Here is an 18,810-nt window from a genome sequence, read left to right as displayed (position 1 = left end):
CCAAATATGTGCAAGCTAGGTGGATTGGCCACACTAAATTGCCCCTTAATTGAAGATGGAAGAGTCCTGGGGAAAATTCATGTACAGAGAGATCTGGGAGTTCAGGTCCATTGTACCCTGAAGGTGGCAACGCAGGTCGATAGAGTGGTCAAGAAGGCATACAGCATGCTTGCCTTCATCGGGCGGGGTATTGAGTACAAGAGTCGGCAGGTCATGTTACAGTTGTATAGGACTTTGGTTAGGCCACATTTGGAATACTGCGTGCAGTTCTGGTCGCCACATTACCAGAAGGATGTGGATGCTTTAGAGAGGGTGCAGAGGAGGTTCACCAGGATGTTGCCTGGTATGGAGGGTGCTAGCTATGAAGAAAGGTTGAGTAGATTAGGATTGTTTTCGTTGGAAAGACGGAGGTTGAGGGGGTACCTGATTGATTGAGGTCTACAAAATTATGAGAGGTATGGACAGGGTGAATAGCAACAAGCTTTTTCCAAGAGTGGGGGTGTCAATTACAAGGGGTCACGATTTCAGGGTGAGAGGGGAAAAGTTTAAGGGAGATGTGCGTGGAAAGTTTTTTACACAGAGGGTGGTGGGTGCCTGGAACGCTTTGCCAGCGGAGGTGGTAGAGGCGGGCACGATAGCATCATTAAAGATGCATCTGGACAGATACATGAACGGGTGGGGAACAGAGGGAAGCAGATCCTTGGAAAATAGGCAACAGGTTAAGATAAAGGATCTGGATCGGCGCAGGCTGGGAGGGCCGAAGGGCCTGTTTCTGGGCTGTAATTTTCTTTGTTCTTTGTTCTATTTCCATTTGGTAAAACTGAGAAGAAATGTTACTGCACCACGCTGACCAGTAGACAGCCTTTATTTGAAAACAATTTTTATTTAAACACAGAGCTAAGAACATTAGCAACAGAAAAATAGCTTTACAGCCAACAGGTACAACATCTTAACTTGATTCCTGAAACCTGCCTCTACATTCCAATTAAGCAACCCATATATTTCAAATTCCACTTATGCATAAAGTTAACAACCATGTTTTACTTGCTAATCTTGCAGAGTCCTTGGAGAGAGAAACCTTTCTAAAGGACCATGCTGAAAACCTGCTCAGCTTAAACACTGGAATCAACTTCTTTTTTTAAAATAATATTTTATTAAGGTATTTGAAAATGTTTATAACAGTAACATAAACAATGATATCAACATGGTAAAATAAACATTTCCTCGCCCCCAGCCCAATATTCACGCACCTCAACCATACAACAGCAATCCGCCTGCGCTCCCACCGCCCCCCCCCCCCCCCCCCCGCCCTTTGGAATACTGCATCTGCTGACATTTTAATTTTCCCTGAGAAAGTCGACGAACGGCTGCCACCTCCAGGAGAACCCTAACGTTGACCCTCTTAAGGCAAACTTTATTTTCTCGAGACTGAGAAACCCAGCCATGTCACTAACCAAGGTCTCTACACTCGGGGACTTCGAGTCCCTCCACATTAACAAGATCCTTTTTCGGGCTACCAGGGAGGCAAAGGCCAAGACGTCGGCCACTTTCACCCCCTGAACTCCCGGATCTTCCGACACTCCAAAGGTCACTACCTCCGGACTCGGCAACACCCGTGTTTTTAGTACCGTGGACATTGCCTTAGCAAAACCCTGTCAAAACCCTCTAAGCTTCGGGCATGCCCAAAACATGTGGACATGATTGGCTGGGCTTTCCGCGCAACTCGCACACCTATACTCTACTCCGAAAAACTTACTCATCCTTGCCGCTGTCATGTGTGCCCGGTGGACCACCTTAAATTGTATCAGGCTAAGCCTGGCGCATGATGAGGAGGTATTAACCCTGCTTAGGGCATCCGCCCATAGCCCCGCCTCTATCTCTCCTCCTAGCTCGTCCTCCCACTTGCCCTCAAGCTCCTCCACTGGAGATTCCTCTGCCTCCGAAAGCTCCTGGTAAATATCTGATACCTTTCCCTCTCCCACCCAGGTACTGGAAACTACTCTATCCTGTAAACCCATGGTGGCAACAGCGTAAAGGCCAGCATCTGTTTTCTCAGGAAGTCTCGCACCTGCAAATACCTAAAACTATGCCCTGCTGGCAATTTGAATGTATCTTCCAAAGCTTTCAAGCTGGGAAAGCTCCGGTCTATAAATAGATCCCCCATCCTTCCAATTCCTGCCCTCTGCCAACTCCGGAGCCCGCCATCTTGCCTACCCGGAACAAACCTGTGGTTATTATAAATAGGGGTGCAAATCAATGCTCCCTCCACTCTCTTATATCTCCTCCATTGCCCCCAGATCCTCAGAGCCGCCAACACCACCGGACTTGTGAAGTATCGGGCCGGCGAGAATGGCAGAGGTGCCGTTACCACTGTTCCCAGGCTGGTGACTTTACAGGACGCCGCCTCCATCCGCTCCCATGCCGACCCCTCCCCCACTACCCACTTCCTAATCATGGCTATATTAGCCACCCAGTAGTAATTGCAGAAGTTCAGCAGCGCCAACCCACTCTCTCCCCGACTGCGCTCCAGCAAAACTTTCTTCACTTGCGGGGTTTTACTCGCCAACACAAAGCCCGAAATAATCTTATTCACCCGCTTGGAAGAGGCCTTAGGGTTGAAGATGGGGAGGCACTGAAAGACAAACAGAAATCTGGGGAGGACCGTCATTTTCACAGTCTGTACCCTCCCCACCAGTGATAGCGGGAGCATGTCCCAGCTCTTAAAGTCCCCTTCCATTTGTTCTACCAATCGGGATAGGTTTAACTTGTGTAGTACCTCCCATTTCTGGGCCACCTGGATTCCCAGATATCGAAAGCTCTTCCCTACCATTCTAAGTGGCAGCTCTCCCAGTCTCTTCTCCTGTCCTCTTGCCTGGATCGCAAACAAATCGCTTTTCCCCATGTTCAATTTATACCCCGAAAAATTGCCAAATTCCCCAAAGATTCGCATTACTCCCACCATCCCCTCCAACGGGTCCGAAATGTACAAGAGCTGTCATCCGCATAGAGCGAGACCCGGTGCTCCACCCCCCCTCGAACCAGCCATTTCCAGTTCCTAGAGGCTCTTAACGCCATGGCCAATGGCTCTATGGCCACAGCAAACAGTAACGGGGAGAGGGGGCACCCTTGCCTCGTCCCTCGGTGTAGTTCAAAATACTCCGACCTCAGCTGGTCCGTATGCACACTCGCTACTGGTGCCTGATAGAGCAACCACACCCAGTCAATAAAGCCCTCACCAAATCCAAACCTTCCCAACGCGTCCCACAGGTAATTCCACTCCACCCGATCAAAAGCCTTCTCCGCATCCATCGCTACCACAACCTCTGCCTCCTCTCCTTCTGAGGGCATCATAATAACATTTAGAAGCCTTCGAACATTGGCCTTGAGTTGCCCGCCCTTACCAAATCCCGTCTGATCTTCCCCTATCACCCCTGGGACACAGTCCTCTATCCTTGTGGCCAGTATCTTAGCCAGCAGTTTGGCATCCACATTCAGTAGAGAAATCGGCCTGTATGATCCGCATTCCTCCGGATCCTTTTCCCGTTTCAGGATCAATGAAATTGATGTCTGCAACATTGTTGGGGGGAGGACTCTCTTCTCTTGCTTCGTTAAATGTCCTCACCAGCAGTGGGCTCAAAATCTCTGAAAACTTCTTATAGAATTCCACCGGGTAGCCGTCAGCCCCAGAGCATTGCCCGACTGCATGCTCTCCAGCCCCTTGATTATTTCCTCAATCTCAATTGGGGCTCCCAGCCCCTCCACCAGGTTCTCCACCACCCTCGGGAACCTCAACTGATCCAGAAATTGCCTCATCCCCTCCACCCCAGCCGGGGGTTCCGACTCATATAATTTACTGTAAAAGTTCTTAAACACGTCGTTCACCCCCGCTGGGTCCAGGACAGTGTTACCGTCTCTACTCTTCACTTTACCTATCACCCTGGCTGCCTCTCTTTTCCTGAGCTGGTGCGTCAGCATTCTGCTTGCTTTTTCCCCGTACTCATAGATTGACTCCCCCCCCTTGCCTTCCTCAACTGTTCCACTGCTTTCCCTGTGGTCAACAGTCCAAACTCCACCTGTAACCTCCGCCACTCCCTCAGTAGCCCCACGTCCGGGACCTCCGAGTATCTCCTGTCCACCTGGAGTATCTCCTCCACTAATCTATCCCTCTCAGCCCGTTCCACCTTTTCTCTGTGGGCTCGTATAGAGATTAATTCCCCTCTGGCTACTGCCTTCAAAGCTTCTCAGACCGTCGCTGCAGAGACCCCCCCCCCCCCTCCCCCCCCCCCGTGTCCTTTGTTTCCAGGTAGTTCTGGATGGACTTGTTAACCCGCCCACAGATTGCTTCGTCCGCTAGCAACCCCACATCCAGTCTCCACAGCGGGCGTTGCCCTCTCTCCACACTAACCCGTAGATCCACCCAGTGCAGCACATGATCCGACACTGCAATTGCTGAATACTCAGTATCCACCACCTTTGGTATTAGCGCCCTGCTCAGAACAAAAAAGTCATTGCGAGAGTATACCTCGTGGACATGTGGAAAAAAAGGAAACTCCTTCGTCCTCGGCCGTGCAAACGTCCATGGGTCTACTCCCCCCATCTGTTCCATGAAACCCTTCAATTCCTTTACCGCAGCTGGCCTCCTCCCTGTCCTGGATTTTGACCGTCCAATTCCGGATCAATGACTGTGTTGAAGACCCCACCCATGATCAGGTTATGTGACTCTAAGTCTGGGATCTTACCTAACACCCGCCTCATAAATTCCACGTCGTCCCAATTCGGAGCAGATATGTTACAAGTACCACTCGGACCCCCTCTAGCTTCCTACTAACTATTATGTACTAACTCATTTTGTCTGACACGATTCTCCCTGCCTCGAATGCCACTCGTTTGCTGATCAAGATTGCTACCACCCTGGTCTTTGAGTCCAGTCCTGAGAGGAACACTTGGCTAACCCACCCCTTCCTCAATCTCGTCTGGTCTGTAACCTTTAGCTGTGTCACTTGTAGCATTGCAGTCCGCCTTCAGTTCCCTTAAATGCGCGAACACACGAGCCCTCTTGACCGGCCAACTCAGTCCTCTCACGTTCCATGTGATCAGCCTGGATGGGGGGCTTTCCCCCCCCCCCCCCCCCCCCCCCGGCGCCAACTAGCCATCACCCTTTTTAGGCCAGCCTCGAGCTCGCGCCCTCCACTTCCTTGAGTCCCCATTTGGGCTGTCGCCGTTCCCGACCTCCCATTTGCCCCCTAGTAACAGTTCCTCCCCTGTCAGCAAAGCAGCTCCCCCCCCCCTCCTCCCACCTAGCAACAACACTAGAAACCCAATCCCCCAAGTCAAGCTCCAGCTTAACACCTGCTCACCCCCACTGCGCTTCCGAGAGTCAGCCGACCCATGCTGACCCAATAGCTCCCGCCCCTGGCACCAAGCAGTCTGTCTCCCTATTGTACTCTCCTCTCTTCTCCCACATGAATAAACATTTTAAAAGCATCACATTCCCCAGTAAACAAACAACAGAAAAAACAGTGATGAAATAGTCACTTTAGAAAAATAGTCACCCAAAAAGCAGAACTAAATTCAAAGCCCCCCCCCCCCCCTAACAAGGTCCCCACAAGTCAGATCAACCGTTAACCATCCATACAGCCCATTATTTCACATAGAGCTACTTAAATTTATACAATCCAGCACCACAAATCGCTGCCACAGTTCTTCTCCAAGACCCAAGTGTCTTTTAATTTGACTCCAGCTTCATTTCTTTAATAAAGGTCCATACCTCATCTGGTGTTTCAAAATAAAAGTCCCGTTTCCCACGTGTGACCCACAGACGGGCTGGGTACAGCATCTCAAACTTCACCCCCTTCTGAAAGAGGGTCGTTTTTACCCGATTGAACCCAGCCCGTCTCTTGGCCAAATCCGCTCCCAGGTCCTGATCAATGCGCAACTCCCAGTTCTCCCACTTGCTGCTCCATTCTTTCTTGGCCCACCGCAAAAGGTGTTCATTGTCCATGAAACTGTGAAAATGTACCACCATGGCCCTCGGCGGCTCGTTCGCTCTGGGCTTCCTCGCGAGGGCTCTGTGTGTCCTGTCCAATTCCAGGGGCCGAGGGAACGCCCAAACCCTCATCAACTTCTCCAATATGTTCGTCACATAGGCCCTCAGATCCAATCCCTCACTGCCTTCAGGGAGGCCAACAATTCTGAGATTCTGCCTCCTGGACCTATTCTCCAGGTCCTCCAGTTTCTCCTGCATTCTTTTCTGGCGGTCGTTCATCATCCCCACCTTGCTTTCCAGCAAGGTTATATACTCCTTGTGCTCGGACAACTTTTGTTCGACCTCCTGGATTGCTCTCCCATGGGTTTCCTGATTCTGAACCACTTGATCAATCGAAGCCTTAATCGGGTCCAGGTGTGCTTCTTCAGCTTGGTGAAGCAATCCTCGAAAAACTTAACCAGCTGCTCGGTCGATCACTGTGCCGTCTCCCCACGGCCCTTGCTCTCCACCATGCTGTCCTGTGTTACCAGCTCTGCTTGCGTCTCCCTTATTGGACTCTGTCGTCTCACAAGGCCACTTCTGGTCCAATTCTCCATACACTGGAGGGGGATTTCTCCTCACCGTCTCACTCTTCACTGATTTATCCCATAAAATCCGAAAAAACGGGGGAAAAAGGTCCAAAAGTCTGTTACAGGTGGGAGCTATCAAATGTGCGACCTGCTCCTCCATGGCCTCCACCGGATGTTTTTTCCCCCTGGAATCAACTTTGTTGTCCATACAGACCTGGCCCCTCCCATTAGCTACAGAAGCTGCACTCATTCTTTTGTCTCTTGTTGCAACTTGCAAGATATGCCTTGATTTGTTCAGCTAGGCTCAAACTGTTACAACATTGCATTTAAAAAAAATAAATTTAGCATACCCAATTCATTTTTTCCAATTAAGGGGCAATTTATCATGGCCAATCTACCTAACCTGCACATCTTTGGGTTGTGGGGGCGAAACCCACGCAAATATGGGGAGAATGTGCAAACTCCACACGGACAGTGACCCAGAGCCGGGATCGAACATGGGAGCTCGGCGCCGTGAAGCAATAGGGCTAACCCACTGCGCCACCGTGCTGCCCACATTGCATTTGCTCCCTATCTGCAAACAGGTAAAACGGCTTTTAATATCTATTAGCAAATCACTTCCCCCAGCAAAATCACTGAATTACCTCACTTTTAATCACACCTCTAGCAGACATGCAAGCATTTTAACCTAGGTTTTAAAAAACATTACTGCAAAAATGCAAACGATAAAATGACAATTTTCTTACATTCATCACAGTACCTTCCAGCATTCAGATCCATACAGCAGGACTGAATTTACAATACTGTTGTAGAGTCTGATTTTGGTCTTAAGACTATATTCCAGATGGTTTGACGTATGCTAAATGCACCTCGAGCTTTATTCAGCAAGGCCGTGATGTTCTTAGGACCGGTCATTGCTAATCAGACACCTGAGGTGGGTGAAGTCCTCGATAAGCTCTAGCTCTTCGCCATCGATGGCAATTCGAGGTGCTGGTTTTGGATGATGCTCATGGCTTGTATTTTCTGCTTGTCGATATAAAGACCTGTCTATTTGAAAATGAAAATGAAAATCGCTTTATTGTCACGAGTAGGCTTGAATGAAGTTACTGTGAAAAGCCCCTAGTCGCCACATTCCGGCGCCTGTCCGGGGAGGCTGGTACGGGCTGGTACATGTATTTTGCATACATGTTGAGCCTGATAAGATTTCTCCTGGAGTTGACCGTACCTTGAAGAGATGGCAGCAAATTAGAGGTCCTCCAGATACGAAAAAAAAGAGGGTCCACTAAATTCCCCAGAAAAAGTCTGATGTTGTTTCACACATGACCCTTGTCGATGGCGACAAGAAATAGAATAGGAGGGAGGATGCAGCCCTGTCGCACTCCGGACTTCACTTCAAAATCACTCTCTACATTGCCAAGAATAATACTGCATTCAAAGTGCTCACAGAACTTCCCAATGACTTTGATAATCTTGAGCGGAATTCCATAGGCTCCGAGTATGATCCACAGGATCGCATGGTGAAAACTGTCAAACATTTTCTTGAAGTCTATGAAGTTGATGTAGAGAGCCAGATACCATTCAAGTCATTGTTTTATGCTGCTGCACAGAACAAATATCTGGTCTATACATCCTCTGCCCTTGCGGAACACTGCTTGCTCTTGCCCAAGCTTGTCATCAATCCACTCGAGGAGAATTCTGCAGAAGTTTCTGGTGGGGATGGAAAGTGTAATTCCTTGCCAACCTATATTTTGTTCTTAATCTAGGAGTTGGGTTTGAACCCACAATCTTCTGACTCAAAACTGAACTCCAACTGAACTACAGCTGGCAAAGTATAACAACAGCTTTATGCTTAAACAAACGTGGTTAAATTCAGAATTATATTCAAGCTGTTCTACGTAACCGGTGAAACGGAGGTGTCGGGTCCCCTTATGCCATCCAACTCAAGCTCCATCCTCTTCTAGTGCGTTGAGTCGCCTCAGGCTGCAGTTCACCAGATCGGTCTTCTAGCCGAATGCCTAATGTTGTCACTGCCATTGTTAGCTTTACATCTTCAGCATTCGTGCTACCATGTTATGTTTGATTTTCTATACTTTGCAAAAGAATCCACTAAACTTGACCAAACCAGGATCTTTATTGAATCACACGTGGTAAGATAGTGATCTGTTGCAGAGAAAGTTATCATGGAGTTTCTTTGTACTCCTCTGGAACTACACCTAGCATGACGGTTCATCTGTATGTCTTATTACTATCTCCTACAACCATCTCCTGATGGTCATGATGTGTCTCCACTTATATGGGAGTGCCTGGTCATATGACCACGGTCTTGAGATCGCATGATGTGTCTACACTGCCACTTGTTGGTTGGAGGTCGCACACCACCCATCTATGATGTTGCTCACAGGCACATCACCACAGTGTGCATGCACATTCATGAAGGTGCTGGTAAAAGAAATTGGGACAGGATGCTCATCCAAGGACTTGAGTGGATTCTCTCTACATTCTGCTTCCCCTGGCAAGGAAGAAGTTTCTGCTGTCCTCCACATCATCTACCTAGCTGTTCCTCACTCTCTTTGTCCAATTACTGTAGTAGATCTGCAGGAAGGGAGGGTCTAAGAAACAAAGGGTATGCATAACTTCCTTGGGATTAAGGAGACAGTAATATGATCCTTCTGGAGACAAATAAAATCAATTTGAAATTCCATTTAATAGCTGAACAGACAATATAAGATCTCATGATTTAAGGTGTTTACTGTAATGAAGACTAAGAAGCACTTGACAATTTTTGTAGGCAACTTCTCAGAACTTTTAACAACACTAAAAAAGGGTGACACGGTGGTGTAGTGGTTAGCACTGCTGTCTCACGGCGCCAAGGACCCGGGTTTGATCCCAGCCCCGGGTCACTGTTTGTGTGGAGTTTGCATATTCTCCCTATGTCTGCGTGGGTTTCACTTCCACAACCCAAAGATGTGCCGGTTAGGTGGATTGGCCACGCTAAATTACCCCTTAATTAAAAAATGCCAAAAAAAAACACCATCAAGTAGACATTCAGTTCTCCCAAAACATCCCAAAATGGTGCTTAGCTCTGAAAGGTTTATTTCCAATCTGTTCCTTTCCCACCTTGTGCCTTCTGTAAACTTGAGCTTATCCTGAACTTTGCCGCCCATGTCCTAATTTGCACTAAAGTCCTGTTTATTCATCACCCTCTGTATAAACAGGCAATGTCTCACTTTTAAAATTCTCATCCTTCAAATTTCTCCTCCCTATTTTTGCAACTTCCTCCAGCCATACAACCCTCTTGGATCTCTGTGCTCCTCCAATTCTGGTCTCTTGTACCCCTGATGTAACTATGACTTCAGCTGCCTAAGCCCCAAGTTCTGGAATTTCCTCCATAAACCTATCTTTTTTTAAAGCCTTTGCGTGCTCAATAAATTCTACCTCTGGCAAAGCTGTTGGTCAAGTGTTCTTACATTTCCTTATGTGGCTTGGTATCAAATTGGTTTTGATAACCACTTCTCTCCACATGACTCCAGATATTCTGTTGGTGTTTGCTTCCCACACAGACCCAGCAGTTTCTATTTCCTTTGAGGAGGATTTGGAGATTACACTTACTACAATTGTGACCTTTTTCCTAATTAAAATGCTCTTGTCCCTCTTTTTGGCCATATGTCTGTGCCAAGCTCATCAGTGGAACAAATAAGATCCATCCCTTGCAGTTGCCTTAACAGACAAGTGAACTACTGATCCAAATGTTTTCTCCCTAGCCTGCTGCTGCCACCTTCAGCCAAACTAGGCTTTTTAAGGGCTGCACTCTAATTGAAGGATACATATTTGAAAGGAATTCTTGCAGGGCTCTGGGGTAAGGGACTATTTGGATAGCTCTTTAGTGGTTAGCACAGTGGTTAGCACACAGTGCCAGGGTCCCAGGTTTACTTCCCGGATTGAGTCACTGTTTGTGCGGAGTCTGCAAATACTCCCCATGTCTGCATGGGTTTCCCTCAGGTACCCAGTCCTGAAAGACGTGTTTGTGAGAATAGGACATCCTGAATTCTCCCTCAGTGTACCCGAACAGATATCCGAGTGTGCCGACTAGGGGTTTTTCACAGTAACTTCATTGCAGTGTTAATATAAGGCTACTTGTGACATCAATAAAGATTATTATTATTTTTAAAAATTGCAGTTACAATCTGTTTCTATAATAAACTCAAGTTGGGTGGCAAGGTGGCACAGTGGTTAGCACTTCTGCCTCACGGCACCGAGGACCCGGGTTCGATCCCGAGTCACTGTCCGTGTGGTTTGCACATTCTCCCCGTGTCTGCGTGAATCTCACCCCCACAGCCCAAAGGTGTGCAGGGTAGGTGGATTGGCCACACTAAATTACCCCTTAATTGGAAAAAATAATTGGGTACTCTTATAATTTATTTAAAAACACGTAAGCTGCATGAGTTTGATTCTCCCATCATCTTATGGAGCTATATTTGCATCTCCCCACCTCAACTCCTCTCGACACCCGGACTAGAATTGGTAACTCACTCTGAGTTTGTAGTGATATTGAATTTGCTGCACTAGGAAATCCTCAAAATATGAAAAATGTAAGCAAGTTGCTGACAGTTGCTTCAAACAGCAATCCAATTTGCTCCACTCCTCCATATCTCTACAACCTCTCACCAAGTATATATCTTTTTGAAGAATATTATTGAATCTGTACCTACCACAAAAATCTGTGCCCTCTGGTCAGCAACCCTTTAAGCTACTGGAAACAGTTTCTCTTTATTTTTACTCCCTTCCATGCTCTCCCCAAAAGTCGTGGTGTTCTTCCTAAAACCTGATGCCCAAATTGGATACACTACTCAAATTGGGTTCAGCATTTTATAGGTTTAGTATAACTTGTTAATTTTAGTACCCTATGTCTCGATTCATAAAGCCAGCATGTTTTAGTAATAGCTTGGTGCAAAATGCGTACCACTGCTGATCTCTGTCCAGTCCAAAAAACAGCCATTAACACAACTGTTTTCTATCTCGTAGCCAATTTTGTGTCACTGCTACCACTTCCACTTTTATCCCAATGGGCTTCAAACTTGCTAACAATCTAACCATAGCGCTTTATCAATTCTTCCTCATTAAAAAGTGAATGCACTCCTTGTTAACTATTAGTTGGTGTCTCGTTGGCAGATTCTAAAACAAGTTTGTGGTTATAATAATAATCTTTATTCATGTCACAAGAAGCTTACATTAACATTGCAATGAAGTTACTGTGAAAATCCCCTAGTCGCTGCACTTCGGCACCTGTTCGGTACACTGAGGGAGACGTTAGAATGTCCAACTCACCTTGGGTAGCAAGGTAGCATAGTGGTTACCACTATGGCTTTCCAGCACCAGTGTCCCAGGTTCAGTTCCCGGCGTGGGCCAGTGTGTGTGCGGAATCTGCACGTTCTCCAAGTGTCTGCGTGGGTTTCCTCCGGGTGCTCCGGTTTCCTCTCACGTCCTGAAAGACGTGCTATTAGGCAATTTGGACATTCTGAATTCTCCCTCTGTGTACCCAAACAGGCAACAGAATGTGGCGACTAGCTTTTTACAGTAACTTCATTGCAGTGCTAATGTAAGCCTCCTTGTGACAATTATTATAACAAGCACATATTTCTGGACTAGTGGGAGGAAACCCATGCAGGCACGGGGAGAACGTGCAGACTCTGCAAAGACAATGACCCAAGCTGGGAATTTAACCCAGGTCCCTGGTGCTGTGAAACAACAGTACATAAAGGCTGACATTCACTGCAGTACTGAGGGAATACCAAGTAGATCCTTACTGGTAGAAGGGGGGGGGGGAGAGAGAGAGAGAGAGAGAGAGGGGGGGGGGGAGAGAGAGATAATTGTGAACATTTCCCTTCCCAAAAGTCTTGTATTCAGTACTTTGAAAATACCATAACCCAAATAGAATAAAGTGATGGAGATCAGTAATGACTGCACATAATCATTGCTATTAAACTAAACTTTGGTGAGATAGTTATCAAGTGGTCCTTAATGTCTCGTGTCACAGGCAGAGTAGAAGCAAAGCGCAAAAAATAAAGAAAAAATGGATGCTGTAACATGGAATATGAGATTGAGCCAAATAGCTTTCTTCATTCATAGATATCTTGTAAGCTAACTGGAGTTGTTGCTCCTCCTTGGTGGAGATATTCTCTGGCTACGTCCCCCCATGTTGTGGGGAAAACCTTCTGCTTGTCTCAGATTCATTGAAAAAATTACTAGAAAAATCTAGTATAAAATATTTTAGTACAAGTGCAAAAGAATACAACCATGCCATTATCATTCACACACATCATACAGCTGGCAAGAGACGTCTTTGCTGCCTGCATCACATTAAAGGTATATCCTGGCAAGATAAAATTATAAATGTGGCAGTCCTCTCAGGCAGAGCTCCCAACTTTGTTAACACTCAAGCAGGGGCAGCTTCATTGGCTTGGATACATTGTCAGGATAGATGATCACGTACCTAAGGACTGTATGGTGAGGTAGATAGAGCCAGATGGCCAGGATGTCAAATATGCTTGAAAATGTGGCCCTAGACATCGATTACCACAGCTTGGAGTCACTAGCTGAAGATAGAGGAAAATGGTGACACCTCCTTAGGGCTGGTGTGCACCACAATGACCATCGGCTACATATAAACAGGCAGACCATTCAGCCCCTCAAGCTTGCTGTGCCAATAAGATCATGGCTGATCTGATAGGGAGTCTCACAAATGCACTCTGCCTACCCCCAATAACGTGGGTTTCTTCCGGGTGTTCCAGTTTCCTCCCATAGTCCAAAGATGTGCAGGTTAGGTGGATTGGTCATGTGTCCAATAACATTAGGTGGGGTTACTGGCTTACGGGGATAGGGTGGAGGTATGGGCTTAAGCAGGCTGCTCTTTCCAAGGGGTGGTGTAGACTTAATGGCCTCCTTCTGCACTGTAGCGATTCTATGATTAACCTACTATCCCCTTGCTTACTAAGAATATATCCACCACTTGCTTTACAAATATTCAAAGACTTTGCTTTCACAACCTTTTCAGGAAGAGTTCCAAAGACTCTCAACCTTCTGAAAAAAAATTGCCCGTTTTAAATGGGCGGCACCCAACAGACTCCCTAGTTCTAGATTCTTCTGGAAAAGGAAACATCTACCTGGTCAAGACGTCTCAGGATTTTACGTTTCAATCAAGTTGCCTCTTACTCTTCTAAACTCCAGTGGCTGCAGGCCTAGCCTGTCTAACCTTTCCATAGGTATTGGTCTGGTAAACTTTCTCTTAACTGCTTCCAACGCATTTACATCCTCCCTGAAATACAATACCCTGTGCTCCAAATCTGATCTTAGTGACCTGTACAACTAAGCAAAATCTTCCCACTTTTGAATTCAATTCCACTCACAAAATGATAATATTCTATGAGCTTTCCTACTAGCCTTTGATTCATGCATCAAGATGCCCTGATCCCTCTGAACCCCAGAGCTCTGCAAGTTCCCACCATTTAGATAATCTGCTTCTTTTTTCTTCCAGCCAAAATGGGCAATTCCACATTTTCCCACATACTCCATTTGCCAGATCTCTGCCCACTCACAACCTACGTTTTGGTAGTCTCATGTTGTCTTCACAACTTGACACAAACCTATCTTCGTGTCAATAGTATTTTGCAACCATCCCTTCAATCAAGTATTCAATCAAGAGGTACTTCAATAATTTAGATAAAAATTGTAAACAGTTGAGGTCCCAGCACCAATCCCTGTGGCATACCTTGTGGTTCCATTTTGCTAACGGGGAAAAAAAGACCAATTTACACCTACCCTTTCCTTCCCATTAGCCAGCTAATCGTCTATCTATGCCAATAGATTACCACTTACAACACAAGCTTTTATTTTGCAAGTCAATAGAACAGCGCAAGACACTGGATCATAGAATTTACAGTGCAGGAGGGCATTCGGCCCATCGAGTCTGCACCGGCTCTTGGAAAGAGCACCCCACACCCCACCTAACCCAAGGGCAATTTAGCATGGCCAATTCACCTAACCTGCACATCTTTGGACTGAATCACTGAATTACCTGGCCTGGGTGGACTTACACAAAAAGTATGAAGTCTTACAGCACCAGGGTAAAGTCCAACAGGTATATTGATGAAGGAGTTACACTCCAAAAGCTAGTGATTCCAAATAAGCGTGTTGGACTTTAACCTGGTGTTGTTAGACGTCTTGCTGTGCTCATGCCAGTCCAGCGGCAGCATCTCCACATCATGATCACACAAAGGGGGGGGGGGGGGGGGGGGGGGGGGGGGGGGGGCAAGAAAGAGAATTAACTTGCTCAAATATTCGGAGAAACGAATAGATGTCAAACAGTTAGCTCCCTTATTTTTTTTAATTAAAGCACAGCATGATGCATTGTTTACTGTGACATCTCAGGCAGACAGGTGGGCCCAAGTGTGTCGTTCAAAGACTAACTCGCCAGGCAAATCGCGCTTTTTGCATGGGATACAAAAACGCTTACATCTGTAAGTGCAATGTACACGGGAGTCACCGTGGAAATGGGAGGAAAATTTTACGGGCTGGGTTGTCTCCTGCACCCCAAAAACAAAACCTCTGCGTTTCACACACGCTTTTATGGTGGGCGTTGTGAAGGCGAATGCTGACAACACACTGCCATCTCTGCCAAACAGCCGCCATTACACACTCTCCCCTCCCTTCTTCTCGCTGAGGCGGCTGCTGATGGCGGCGGCTTTTCAACCACAAGACGACGCTCTCCCTCATGTGGCGCGACCGAAAAAAACCTAAAATAATCAACAACAGCAACGAAAATGGCCTCCTACAGATGTCTCCGTCTTTTTTAAAACTGCCACGAAATAACTAACGCCTACCATTACTCTCCTCGCTGGACTGGCCTATCTTTGTTTTGTACATACAATATATTTTTGTGTGTGTTTAAAAAGCAGCCGCATCACCAGCGCCAGCGCCACCCCCCCCCCCCGACCTTTCCTGTTCCAGACGGGTGGAGAGCTCAGCGTCATGACGCGCAACTCCGCGATTGCGCTGCGTGCGTGCGCGTGAGGGAGGGAGTGTGTCAGCCAAGGTGCGCGTGCGCGCCTCACGCCCGCCGCCGCACGCGCCCGCGATATCTTTGCAAGGGGCCGCTCGCCAGCCCGCGCGCGGGCACGGGTCAGGCAGCGGATGGATGGTGGCCGCCAGAGGGCAATCTTTGTCTGGATTTGCATTGCGCCATTCGATTGTGGAAAATGCCACCAGATGGCGGCTTAGGATTGTTCGTCCTGTGAAGACGTGGTGTTAACTATTCCCATTTTTAATTTAATCAATTTTAAAACTCGATATTTCCTCACGCAGTCGAACGGAAAGTGAAAATCGGTTCCAAAATGGGCAGGAACGGTTAGTATTTTTGAACTTTTGTTCTATTTTTTAAGTGAAAAGAGGCGACCGAAGTGCGGATCTAAGATGGAGGACGGGAGTCGGATCGTGTGTGTTTGGGGGAGGGGAGCGGGAAATGTGGTTTCAGTTCGAGTTCGCATCTTTTAAAAAGACTTTCTGTCCCTTGTTTATTTTGTGCTTTGTAAACTGTCATGCGCCTTTCAAGTGGCGGAATTTAAATCAAAGTTTTATTTTCGGCGGAGTGTGTAGGTTTTCAACGTTTGCAAGTCACTTCATTGCACGTAAATAATTTTTGAGGGGTGGGGGGGAGGGAGAGAGAGAAAAAAAAGGTTAAAACACAAATGTTGTTTAATTGCCAAGCAGACGAAGGACGTGCAAGGATACAAAGGCAAGCCTGAGTGGGAAGTTGGAGTGTGTGCTTTTTCTCTCGGCTCGCTATTTTTGTTTGATGATGAAGCGACTGTTTGTACATAAACGACTAATACTTGTTGGATTTTGATATGTTGAAAAGCAAAGTTAATTTGGTAAACAGGGAAAAACCGGTTTGTAGCCTTCAGTGTCTGATCTCACGGGTTATTTTTTGTTATTACACTATTCTGAGTGGAGTCAGGTGACGACATGCTGATGACTGTCCTTGGTTTTTCTCACGCAATCCATCCGCCCAGCAGCCAGTTTTACAAGTACAAGGGAGAGGGAGAGAAATTCTTAACGAATTTGTATTATTTCAGGTGGGGGAAGGGTGAAATTTCCTGTTGTTTTCACTGAACCATCGTCTGTCTGTTTGGCAATGTTAAATCGGCAGCGTAGTTAGCCTTCTAAAAAAGAAAGCTGTGCATATTTCAGTTGTAAAAGCATATATAGACGAGATTTGTTTACAAAAGGCGCTGGCTTAATGGTATCAAATGGAGGTCTAGGTTACTTGAAATCTCTGGGCAAAGTGCAGTAACTTATCTGCCATTTAAGTCATTAAAAGAAACTACATGTGTGTGTATATCTACGCGCATGTGTAAATATACAGACAAACCTTGGACGTGGTAAATGTAAATATTAGAATAGCAAGATGAAGGGAAGGTCCAAATTTGAAACAATTCAAAATATAATGCAGAACTTCCAATTTGAAAGTACCTGAATTTTGTTTTTTGAAGAGTGGGAACATTTGACATAAGTGTAACCTCGTTCTATAAATTGTTTGGCTATAATAAGAAAGATAAGATATTTGAATGTTTCCATTCATTGAGGATGTTACTGCTACTCAGCAAGAAATGTACAGGAATAGTGCAAAGTAAATTTGTTGTGGGGTGTGTTTCCCACTAGAATATATTTGGAAATCCAAACTTATTTGCATTCCAGATTTCCTTTCATGCTACTTGTTGCGTGCTGTAAAAATATTATGGTGGCATTGTGGATTTTGATCAGTAAACCAAAACAATTTCTTGTTTTGAGATGAAGCATGGGTATGTCTGTTCTTGTGCATCAGGGACACAACACTTGCAGCTACATTGATGTAGATGACAATTTTTGTTCCCTCTTTCCCCTAAAGTAAAGTGGTTGAGTGAAAGAAGTAGCTACTGTATTGGGAATGAGTATATGTTTGGAATTAATTTTGGATTTGGATAATGTTTACCACTTGATCTGGTTTATTTGATCTGTATTTTATTGCCTTGAATGCATATCAATGCATCCATCTTTAGATTCAGCTGTGTGAAATACTGTCCAGAAAGAGACAGAACTCAAATCAGAATTTTCAATGTGGTCCTTTTGCTTGGTATCTATAATGAAATGAAAATCGCTTATTGTCACGAGTAGGCTTCAATGAAGTTACTGTGAAAAGCACCTAGTCGCCACATTCCGGCGCCTGTTCAGGGAGGCTGTTACGGGAAACGAACCGTGCTGCTGGCCTGCTTGGTCTGCTTTCAAAGACAGCAATTTAGCCCTGTGCTAAACATCCCCTTTTAATGTGAAATTAATGTGGAAAAATCCATTCAATTTAATGGAACTTTGGTGACAAAATAAGTAGCTGGATAGATGTCCCTTTTAAGATGTTGACTAGATATTTTATCAAATGTTGGTGGAATTCTTCACTTCATTGCTGAACAAACCCAAATGTTGAACTCTTGTTATGCATGCTGCTTACCAATACAGAGTCACTTTTCAGCAATGCTCTTGTATTTTCAGTAATACTCCTGTGCCAACTTGTTGATGTTTGTTGTATAATTGTGCTGTCAAATAACATTTTATGGTGTGTTAAATGTAGATTTAAGGGTCAAAAGGTTGGTTGCCTTAGTAGGAATTGTTGGCTGAGCACTCCAGCTGACTCAGGAATTGAGTGAAAAACTGGTGTTGAATTGTTCATGAATTGCAGTTGTGGACATATGGAGTAGTAATTGCAGTAGGGACATTATGCCTGTTGTATGAAATAATGTAGTGTTAGGCATTCTATTTTATTCTAGGCGTCAGCCATACCCAGGATGTTTGTTCATTGAGCATGACTTTATTGGCAAACAAGAATATTTTCTCTTTGTTTAAAAACTTACACAAACTACTCTGAATGATGGCAAAGTCTTAATTGTTGTGTATGAAGTTTAACTGGTTCTAACAAATCTAGTCTTTGTGACTGGTGCTAGGTAAATTAGATTTTGTGAAACCTCAAACAAAAAATGATGCTTCTAAAATTACGCTTGGAAAGCCTTCACTTTGTTCTGGTATAACTGGATAAATTTTCCACATCTTTATTCTCATATGTGATGTAGAATTTTAGATAATAAAAATCTCAATGACTGCTTTGTATTTTTGTGTGTAGACAAAAATCTCCCAAGTGAGCAAACACAAGACTAGACCAGTGGCAGATATGACTTG

The 18,810-nt window shown here is 45.6% G+C and overlaps 1 protein-coding gene across 2 annotated transcripts in view; it reads left to right on the top strand.

The window, feature by feature from the left end:
• Window positions 1-15,765: 15,765 nt before the first annotated feature.
• Window positions 15,766-18,810, top strand: part of stag1a (stromal antigen 1a) — a 247,279-nt gene continuing 244,234 nt past the window's right edge. The window contains exon 1 of one of the 2 annotated variants that reach the window (XM_038815965.1): window positions 15,766-15,954. The gene's annotated coding sequence lies outside the window, so the exon portion shown is untranslated. Of the gene's footprint in view, window positions 15,955-16,601; window positions 16,683-18,810 lie in introns of those variants that run through there. The other variant, XM_038815966.1, reaches the window with a different exon arrangement.

Source organism: Scyliorhinus canicula, chromosome 13 (genome assembly GCF_902713615.1).
Source record: "Scyliorhinus canicula chromosome 13, sScyCan1.1, whole genome shotgun sequence".
NCBI classification, from domain to species: Eukaryota; Metazoa; Chordata; class Chondrichthyes; order Carcharhiniformes; family Scyliorhinidae; genus Scyliorhinus; species Scyliorhinus canicula.
This window is presented reverse-complemented; position numbering and strand designations above follow the sequence as displayed.